The sequence below is a fragment of the Triticum urartu genome, chromosome 5 (assembly GCF_003073215.2).
Source record: "Triticum urartu cultivar G1812 chromosome 5, Tu2.1, whole genome shotgun sequence".
In the NCBI taxonomy this organism is placed as follows: Eukaryota; Viridiplantae; Streptophyta; class Magnoliopsida; order Poales; family Poaceae; genus Triticum; species Triticum urartu.
In genome coordinates this window covers 52,519,527-52,530,539 of record NC_053026.1, presented here as the reverse complement: position 1 = coordinate 52,530,539, position 11,013 = coordinate 52,519,527, and positions in this window count along the sequence as shown.

Genomic DNA, 11,013 nt, shown 5'->3' with positions numbered 1-11,013 from the left:
TGCGCAGGCGAAGACTACTTTTGTCATGATAGTTGATACCAGCTGTCCCCCTTCAAATTAGCCCGCCATTGTTGGCTCCCTTCCCGCTCGATATTTGGGAAGAGGACCAGGGCCTCTATAAATAGGATCAGCCACCCACAGAGCCAAGGGGGCGGAGAAGAGAGCCGAGCCGGAGGGTTGGAAGGATAGAGAAGATCAGAAAGAGGGAGAAGAGAGCCGAGCCGGAGGGTTGGAAGGATAGAGAAGATCAGAAAGAGAGAGAGAGAGAAAGGTGACTGAGCTCCTCCCAGCAGTTCATCTCCCCAGCTAAGAACAGACCCTCGCGAGGCTGTTCTTCCTTGTATTGTTCATCATCATCAGCCCAAGAGGCAATCCACCACACCACACACTGGAGTAGGGTATTACACCACAACGGTGGCCCGAACCAGTATAAACCCTACGTCTCTTGTGTTGTTCTTTCCATAGTTCAGATCCTAGCAAGGCGGAGGGGTGCAGGAAGGTAGGAGGCGAAATCTCCGCGCGCACCCCAGTGTTCGAACCTCAAGGGTTTGCCGGAACCCGGAATCCGACCTTTGGCGCGCTAGGTAGGGGTGCGCTGGGATTCGTCTTCCACCACCCCGTTCTCCTCCGACCATCACGCCCATGTCTGACGCTCGTCGGACCCGCGCCGAGCGCCGGGCCGCGCTCGCTTCCCGTGTCGCCCAGACGGCCCCTGTCGGCGGGCATCCTCGCCGTTCCCCGTCACCTGCCGTCAACGCCGCCACCGGCCCGACGGGGGACGAGCAGCAAGCATCGTCCCTCGCTCACCCAAGCTGGTTCTTCGTCCCGCGCGCTTCGCGCGCCCATGGAGGCTCGGGCTGCACTCATCGCAGCGAACGAGCTCCTGCACTATCGTCCCATCGACGACGTCTACGAAGAATGGCTCGACCGCGTCGCCGAGCTCGTCCGCGCCGCAGGGGGATCTCCTGCGCCGTCCATTCCGCTGCACCGCACCCCGCCCCGCGCGGGCAGTGAAGCTCCGGTGGCGCCCCGGCCGCCTCCTCCTCAGGAAGGCGCCATGGCTCCAAGGCGCGTGGCCCCTGGGCGGAACCCGCTCCGTCAGGCGCCAGCGCAGTAAGAGCAGAGCTGTCAAGAAGTCCCTCGCCCGCAGGAAGCTGCCCGGGCGCTCCCTGCTCCAGCACGTCGCGACCATGCTCCTGCTCCCGCGCGTCAAGACCCCGCGCTGCTCCTAGCTGCAGCGCGTGGGGACATGCAAGACCAAGTTCCCCGTCATCCAAGGCCTCCTGTGGCCACAACAGGCTGTCGCGCCTTCACCGCCGAGCTACGCAACGTCGCGTGGCCCGGCAAGTTCAAGCCAGACTTGCCTCCTCGCTACGATGGTACGGCTGACCCTGCGAAGTTCCTCCAGCTCTACGAGCTGGGCATCGAAGCTGCCAACGGAGACGAGAAGGTCATGGCAAACTGGTTCCCCATGTCACTCAAGGACGGGGCCCGCACCTGGCTCCTGAACCTGGCTCCAGGCACAATCTCCTCCTGGGACGAGATGCGCACCCGCTTCATCGCCAACTTCCAAGGCACTCGCGACCGGCTGCCCGCCGTGAGCAACATGCGCCGCATCAAGCAACAGCCCGGGGAGACCCTGCAGAAGTACATCCAGCGCTTCAACAAAGCGCGCCTCAAGATTCCCAAGGTGACTGAGGAGGCCATCATCTCGGCCTTCTCCAACGGCGTGCGCGACGTCAAGATGAAGGAGGAGCTGGCGATGCATGAAGACCTGTGCACTTCCTTGGAACTGTTCAACCTGGCAACCAAGTGCGCCAGGGCCGAGGAAGGGCGTCTCTCCCTCCTCGAGCTGCCTGCCACAGACCTAGAAGAGAAGAAACCCAAGGCCAAGGATGTGAAGCGCAAGGGGGCTGCCGTGCTCGCGGCAGAACCAGACACCAAGCGGGGCAGAGATCAGCCCGGACCTTCCAAGGGCAGCCGGTACTGTGTGTACCACGACCTCCACACCCAGAACACCAACGAATGTCAAGAGCTCCGAGCCGTGCGAGAAGGAAGGATCGGCCGTCGCCCTGACCGCAGTGACCGGGGCTACGGCCGGGGAGGAGGCAAGAACGCAGGACGCTGGGAAGACCGTGGCCCGCGCCAAGGGTGGCGTGATCAAACTCGCGAGGATCGCTGGCAAGACCTGCCTCGCGAGGGAGGCTGGAGGGATCAGCCTTGCGAGGGAGACTGGAGGGATCAGCCTCGCGAGGATCGCCCGCAAGGCAACGCAGGCCTCCCACCGCTGCCGCCGCAGCCAAGGAGAAACGAGGACCACCACCAGGACGAGGGGGCTGGGGGCTTCCAGGAGCCGCGTGCGATCGCCTGCATCCTGGGCGGGGCACAAGCCCCAGCCTCTCAGCGCATCTTCAAGCAGTTCGCCCGCGAAGTGAACGCAGTCCTCCCCAGGCTCGAAGCCACGCGCCCTCTCAGGTGGTCGGCGTGCGCCATCACGTTCAGCTCAGCAGATCAGCTCAAGTGTGCGGCTACAGCCGGAGTTCTCCCGATGCTTTGTTCCCCAATCATCAGCAACGTGGTGGTCACCAAGACCCTCATCGATGGTGGTGCAGGGCTCAACGTCCTATCCGTGGAAACATTCAACAACCTCCAAGTGCCCTACAACCAGCTTCAGCCAACCAAGCCTTTCTCCGGTATCACCGGTGTCGGCGTTCTGGGAACGGGGGTCCCCATACTTGCCTGCCCGCGGCCTGCGGCCTGGCTCAAAAGGGGGCCCAGCGCGGCCCATCTTCACCAACACAAACCCAAGACCCTCGCGGGGCGGACGACGCGGGGCTTCCTCAGGCGCGGCCTTGTCAGGCTGGCTCACGAGGAGGCAGAGAGATCAAGGCGGGGTACCTCACAAGGTGCCCGTGATGCAAGCCATGACGACCGGGGGCGCCAGGCGGGTGCCAGCCGCGCAGTGTCCTCTCTTCCTCTTTGGTGCAAAGGGGGCAAGCGCAGCCGCGGAGTACCGAGGCATCAGGCAAAGGTTGCCATTTTGGTGCAACGAGACCAATACCAGGAGGACTACGAGACCTCTGCCTCGGTCGCGAGGGTGCTGCAGCCGGCGTGCTGCAGCCAGAGCTCCAGGGGCTCCCCCTGCGGGATGATGGAGGCGAAGAAGGGAGGAAGGCGGATCCAAGACTGAAGAGGAATGGCGACGTGGAGCACGAACTCTTGGGAGGAGCCCTCGGTGTGGACCCCAGGGGGGACGACCCACACCTTCGTGACCCGTCGGTGCCGACGGCGACGCCGCCCATGGCAGTCAGCATCAGCTCCTTCGGGGCCCTCAACATGCGTGTACAATGGCAGCGGGAACCCCGGCGGCACCCGCTCGCACTAAGGCCTCGACACCACCTGAAGGCCCCTTCGTCCAGGCCATAGGGGACGAGCCGTTTCTTCGGCGGGAGTGGGTCTGGTTCCCCTCGGGGAGCCTTTCCATTCTCTGCCGTCGAGAACCGGCGGATCGGAGCCATCGCAGTAAGATGGAGCAAGGATCGGGAAGAAGGAGAAGCAAGGAGGGATGGACTGGAAGGGCGCGCGCTGTTCCATACTTATGGCCGACGAAGGCCAACCGCCTACCTCCACGATTGTAGGTAATCATGACCCACTTTGCATGCAGGGACTTGTCCAATCCGTGCAGTTGCCGAGGCGCCATGGGGAAGTGGAGACGCCCACGTCCAACCAACCGCCACGCGGCGCCCAAGGCCGCAGGCTGTTAGGGCCCGCGGCGCTTCGCTCTTGCCCTTCCGGCTCCCAGCACGGCCAAGTCCGGGCGCACCTTGGGCCCGGGGGCTACTGTCGGTGTTCTGGGAACGGGGGTCCCCAGACTTGCCTGCCTGCGGCCTGCGGCGTGGCTCAAAAGGGGGGCCAGCGCGACCCATCTTCACCAACACAAACCCAAGACCCTCGCGAGGGGCCAAGCCTCGCGGGGCGGACGACGCGGAGCTTCCTCAGGCGTGGCCTCGTCAGGCTGGCTCACGAGGAGGCGGAGAGATCAAGGCGGGGTACCTCACGAGGTGCCCGTGACGCAAGCCATGACGACCGGGGGCGCCAAGCGGGTGCCAGCCCGCGTAGTGTCCTCCCTTCCTCTTTGGTGCAAAGGGGGCAAGCACAGCCGCGGAGTACCGAGGCATCAGGAAAAGGTTGCCATTTCGGTGCAACGAGACCAAGACCAGGAGGACTACGAGACGGAGGTCACCGTGGAGCCCAAGACGGCGTCATCACCAGAGCTTTGCGCAGGCAAAGACTACTTTTGTCAGGATAGTTGATACTAGCTGTCCCCCTTCAAATTAGCCCGCCATTGTTGGCTCCCTTCCCGCTCGATATTTGGGAAGAGGACCAGGGCCTCTATAAATAGGACCAGCCACCCACAGAGCCAAGGGGGCGGAGAAGAGAGCCGAGCCGGAGGGTTGGAAGGAGAGAGAAGATCAAAGAGAGAGAGAGAGAAAGGTGACTGAGCTCCTCCCAGCAGTTCATCGCCCCAGCTAAGAACAGACCCTCGCGAGGCTGTTCTTCCTTGTATTGTTCATCATCATCAGCCCAAGAGGCAATCCACCACAGCACACACTGGAGTAGGGTATTACACCACAACGGTGGCCCGAACCAGTATAAACCCTGCGTCTCTTGTGTTGTTCTTTCCATAGTTCAGATCCTAGCAAGGCGGAGGGGTGCAGGAAGGTAGGAGGCGAAATCTTCGCGCGCACCCCAGTGTTCGAACCTCAAGGGTCTGCCGGAACCCGAAATCCGACAACCGACGGCTCCACGGTCCCGATTGGGCAGGTCCGCCTCCCTGTCACCTTCGGGGCACGTGACAACTACCGCAGTGAGCTCATTGACTTCGACGTCGCTCACATTCGCCTGCCGTACAACGCCATCCTTGGGTACCTAGCGCTGGCCAAGTTCATGGCCGTAACTCACCATGGCTACAACGTCCTCAAGATGCCAGGAAGAGGCGGAGTCATCACGGTGCCATGTGAAGAGAAGGATGCGGTGTGTTCCCTGGAACGAGCCTTTCAAGCCGCGTCACTGGAAGACCCGGATCGTGGAAGCAGGAGGCCTCCCGAGACCGCCCCTAAGAAGAAGAAGACATCGTCCGGCCTGACCACTCAGGAGGCAGGCCCCTCTGGGCCCGCGCCTGCCTAGGGGGAACCCCCTTCCATTGCATAGGAAAGCGCGCCTGGCACCCTCCTCAGGCAGGGCTCGGGGGCTCTCCCCTGGAGGGCCACCGACCTAGCTAGGGTCACGAGGGAGGCGCTTGGGCACCACATGGAGGCGTGTTTCGAAGCACATTTCCCTCAAGAAGGAGCAAGGCAAGGAGACCCAGACCCTCAGGAGTTCGTCAGCAAGGCCATTCAGGAGCTACAGGAGTCAAGAGTCATGAAAGGCGGCCGCCGCCTACCAGCAGTGGCTCCCCATCCAGGCGAGGATGGTGGGCTGCGCGTCTGCGTCGACATACCAGGGCTCAACCGAGTCGCCTCTCTAGAGTGCCTCTGGCCCTCGCGAGTGGGGCACTGCGGAGGCCCACCCCACAGCTACGTACGCATGCCTTACGGCTTGCCAAACGCGGCTGACACGTACCGGCGCCTCATGAGGGGCATCACGGAGGCACGAGAGGCAGGGCGTTCCGCAGCCCTGGCGGGGATGGAGATGGCCCATGAGGAGCCGCCAGCGCATCCGGAGCCTCCCGAGGCCCCTGGGCCTGGGGGCTCGTGAGGATCGGCTTCCACAGCCCGGAGAGTCTGCTACACCAATGCTCCTTCGTCCTCAACATCATCAGGTGACATCTTTCGAGTTTTATTTCCAGTTGGGAGCGCCCCCCCAGGGCTGCATTATTCCCAGGCCGCGTGGGTCCGTCCCTGTGGCGTGTATCCCTTTTTTATTCCATGTTGTTAGCTTACCTTGTTGGGGGCGCCCCTCGGGCCGCATGATCCCCAAGCCGCCCGGGCCAGGCCCAGCGGCATGTATCCCGTTTGCGTTTATTTCCGATTATGCGTTAGACCCACCATGCTTGATAATTTGATGCTGGTCCACGGCACCTCTTCTTCTCCATGCCGACCACTTGCACATTAAAGGGGGGGGGGTACCTGAGCATCGCGACTCTGGGCTCTTACTGGCTCTCCAGCCCTCACCCTCTGGCCTTGTCCATGGCATCGCGACCTGGCATACCAGCGACGACTGAGACTAGCTCGAGGGTCGGGACCCGAGGACGTAGAGTGCCGACATCTAACCAAATTTGTAGGGACACATCACAAGATAAGGCCCAGTGCCAGGCGCAACCCGCCTAGAGGTAGGGCCCCATGAGTCCCGCGCTGGCTCACGGGTGCCCAGATACACCTCGCCAGGCCCAACCGTGCCAGCCATGTGTCAGGGCGGGGCTGTACACGCCCCGGGGGCTCCTCCCGGAGGGGGGCCCCCTCCCACGTACCAGTGGAAGCACCATGCTCTGTGCTGGCTGACGACACTGCTGAGGAGCGGCTATGCCCGTACACATACGGTAGCGCTATGCTCCGCACTGGTGATAAACAACTGAGGGCGGCCCCCGGGCCGCACCAACCTCAGGGAGCCCAGAGCTTAGTGTCTAGCCTCATCATAACGCCTCCCCTCGGGAGTGCCGCGCGAGGGGGCTGGGCACGGGGGCTGCGCCTGGGTCACACCCAGACGCACGCCGCCCAGCCAGGTCCCCCCGGGCCTGGTTCGTCGCGCGTCTCTCCCCAAGCGGAGCCAAGGTACGAAGGCCGTTTGAGCGTCAAGGGGGACTCCTGAGCATCATGACTTAGGAGCCTAACTGGTCGCGTAGCCCCTCACTCCGTGGCCCCGTCCTGGTTTCCGGTCGGGACCAACACTGGGTGAGGCACGCGCGCGGCCGGGCTCTGCAGACGTAGAACGGTAGATCCACCCGCATCACACCTCCCTACTTGTTGTTCGTGCGCCAAGGGGGACTCCTGAGCATCGCGACTCAGGAGCCTAACTTGTCACGTGGCCCCTCACTCCTTGGCCCCGTCCTGGTTTCCGGTCGGGACCAACGCTGGGTGAGGCATGCGCGGGGCCGGGCTCTGCCGGCGTAGAACATAAGCAAGTAGGAAGGAAAAGCACAAATTTCAAGGAATTCAAAAGCAAATATTACAGTCCACACTGTTATCTCAATGCCAAACGGAAGTTTAAACGCCTCCCTGAGGCATGATACATGTCCAGGAATTAAAGGTAGGACAGGAGCCGCGACGAAGTCACTTGTCGGCGATGGAGCAGCGCGGATTGGGTACGCATCACGGAGCGGTGGGGTCGGCAGTGCCTTGCTTCGGCTTGGTGCTGAAGGCCCGGAACTTCCCCAATAGGGCCTCTGCGCGACCCTTCACGGCCTCGGCAGCGGCCGCGGCACGCTCGCCGCTCACTGGCTCCAGCAGGCTGTCGAGGTCGACACCGAGATCGCGAAGGTAGATGTGGGTGAGGACCCGCGTCATTGCTGCAGAAGATAGGACACGCGCCTCGGCCTCGGCCGCGGGGCCAAGGCCAAGGGCAACATTTTCAAGAGCGTGAACCAGGAAGGGAAGCAGCTTGGCGGGGCCGTCCTCGGCGCCAGCCAGTGGGCTGTCCAGGCCGCTGTCGTAAAGCATCCTCAGTGAGGAGCGAGCCCTCGCCTCCATCTCCACGAAGGCCACGCGGTCCTCGGCAAGAACCAGGGCCTCGTCGTCCAGCTTGGCCTTCCTCGCCCCCAACTCCTGCTCCGGCGCGCCTAGGCGGTCGCGGCGTTTCTTGAGCTTGACCTCCCTCTCCTTGAGAGCCGCCTCGCGAGCCTTCACGCCTTCTTCCTGCTCTTGGTGAAGGCGGACCTCGTTCGCGAGCTGGTCCCGCAGACCTTGCAGTTCGCCCTCCAGCGCCTTGCAACGACCACGGACGTCGACCACCTCCCCCAGGGCTGCATCACAAGCAGCCTTTGCCTCAAGGACGACCTGCTTCTTCTCGTCGCATGCCGTCGAGGCCTGGACCAGCGCCGCCCGAATCGAAGCGTTGGAGCAAACCCATCCTGAAGCCAGCTCCAAGCGCCCGGCCACCAAGCGGGGGTCGGCGCCAAGAAGATCCTGACGCAGTCGGTCCAGCTCAGCAACAGCACGATCCAGAACGGCAGAAGGAGTCGGAGAGACAGCAGCCGGTGGAGTAGGAGGAGAAGACGGCAGCGCGGCCACAGCATCCTGAGGCGGAGTCTGCCGCGCCCCGACAGCTGAAGTGGCGGCGGCAGGCAAGAGCACCTCAGGAGCCACTTGGGCCATGGGGGCTGAGCTCGCCCCAGCCGGCTCAGCCAGGCCTCGCGCGGACGACCGGGCGGGAGAAGCCTGTGCGTTGCGGTCACCCTCCTTCGCAGGCAGAAGCGCTGCCACGGATGGAACCTCGGGAGCCCCCTTCGGCTTCTTTGCTACGGGCGCCAGCCTATCCAAGAAATGCGGACGTCAAGCCTCAGAAGCAGAGCAAGAGATAAAGACAAGAATCGAATGCTTACGGGTCGTCGTCAGTGAGCTCAAGCGGCCTCCGACCAAATTTGAAGCCTGAAAGCCAGCTGGAAGGGTCAACCTTGGCAAGCTTGGAGGCAGAAGGTGCATCTGCGGTCCGCCCCGGGGCCGGGGCAGGCCCGTGGGAGATCAGCCGGTCCTGCCCTTTTTAGGGATCGGGGGTGAGCTCCCGCCGTCCTACTCATCATTATCCTCGTCGTCGTCTTCGTCTTCATCCTCGTCGTCATCGCTCGGAGAGAGGCGGAGAATGCGGGACCGGCGCCGGGGGAGGGGAGCCCTCGACTCTCCGTCACTCGCCTTAGAGTCAGGCCCTTTTCCCCGCTCCCCTCCTTCCTCCTCTTCGCTGGAGTCGTCGGAGGGCACGTCCACCGGTCCCTCGGGAGTTTCCACGGGCACGGGCCCATCCCCGTTGAAGACGGGCATGGACTTCACTACCTGCTCCCAGTCGTCGCGGAGGAACAAGGGCGTAGGAGCGCCCGCCAACCTCGCCACATCGCCCCCGACCAGAGATTGGAGGATAGCAGCCAGATCTCCGTCGGCTAAGGCCGCGGGGCTCGGGCGGGGCCTCCACATCGGAAGTGAGTACTGTGGAAGCGGAGCCAGCTGGTGCTCTAGGAATTCCCTCAGCAGCGATGCGCCGGTCAGCTTCGCCGCCGCCATGTTGGCCGGCCTCAGATCCGCGTCCATCTTCTCCAACATCAGCTTCGCGCGGGGGTCCGTGAGCTCCGCTCGACCCCAATCGCTGGAGCTCGTGGGCTGCTCCGTCGGCAAGATCAGCCGAGGGTGGATGCGCCCAGCATCCACCAAGACCCACTTGCTCCTGAATCCCTCAATCCTTTTCCCGGGGTTCGAAATGGCAATGGCGCCACCGTACGCGACGAAGCTCGCGCACGCGGAAGCAGTACCACGAGAGGTCCGGAGGTAGAAGTAGTGGCGCAGCAAGGCCACTGAGGGCTGCACCCCTATGTGAGCCTCGCAGTAATAGGCGAAGATTGCCAGGAGAAGGACGGAGTTGGGATGGAGATGCAGGGCTTGTAGCTTATAGTGGCGGAGGACAGAGAAGAAGAACTCGGAGAAGGGAGGCACCAGGCCAGCAGCAATGGCACTTACAAAGAGCGGATAGAAGGTGCTCCCTTGACCCTCAGGGGTGGCGGAGCTGGCTTTAAACACCTTCGCCCCGTTGGTGCCCCGCGCCGTCGCCATCCGGCACAACCGGGCAAGGCTCGCCTCCGACACGTTCGGCGGGTCCAGGGTAGACGAGTACCAAGCTACGGCCGGGGGCTGACGAGGCGACATGGCTTCCTAGGTCACACGATCGGAGTGGATCTGGAAATTTTGGAGGAAGGAGAGGCGCAGGAAAGGGGATCTGAGCAGCAACCGGGGAAAGCAAGAAGCAAAGCCTAGATGGATGCCTCTCCTTTATCAACTCGCGCGGTTGCTAGGGCGCCCACGTCCAACCAACCGCCACGCGGCGCCCAAGGACGCAGGCTATTAGGGCCCACGGCGCTTCGCTCTTTCCCTTCTGCCTCCCTGCATGGCCATGTCCGGGTGCGCCTTGGGCCCGGGGGCTACTGTCGGTGTTCTGGGAACGGGGTTCCCCAGACTTGCCTGCCTCCGGCCTGCGGCGTGGCTCAAAAGGGGGCCCAGCGCGGCCCATCTTCACCAACACAAACCAAAGACCCTCGCAAGGGGCCAAGCCTCGCGGGGCGGACAACGCGGAGCTTCCTCAGGCGCGGCCTCGTTGGGCTGGCTCACGAGGAGGCGGAGAGATCAAGGCGGGGTACCTCACGAGGTGCCTGTGATGCAAGCCATGATGACCGGGGGCGCCAGGCGGGTGCCAGCCCGCGCAGTGTCCTCCCTTCCTCTTTGGTGCAAAGGGGGCAAGCGCAACCGCGGAGTACCGAGGCATCAGGCAAAGGTTGCCGTTTCGGTGCAACGAGACCAAGACCAGGAGGACTACGAGACGGAGGTCACCGTGGAGCCCAAGACAGCGTCATCACCAGAGCTTTGCGCAGGCGAAGACTACTTTTGTCAGGATAGTTGATACTAGCTGTCCCCCTTCAAATTAGCCCGCCATTGTTGGCTCCCTTCCCGCTCGATATTTGGGAAGAGGACCAGGGCCTCTATAAATAGGACCAGCCACCCACAGAGCCAAGGGGGTGGAGAAGAGAGCCAAGCCGGAGGGTTGGAAAGATAGAGAAGATCAGAAAGAGGGAGAAGAGAGCCGAGCCGGAGGGTTGGAAGGATAGAGAAGATCAGAAAGAGAGAGAGAGAAAGGTGACTGAGCTCCTCCCAGCAGTTCATCTCCCCAGCTAAGAACAGACCCTCGCGAGGCTGTTCTTCCTTGTATTGTTCATCATCATCAGCCCAAGAGGCAATCCACCACACCACACACTGGAGTAGGGTATTACACCACAACGGTGGCCCGAACCAGTATAAACCCTGCGTCTCTTGTGTTGTTCTTTCC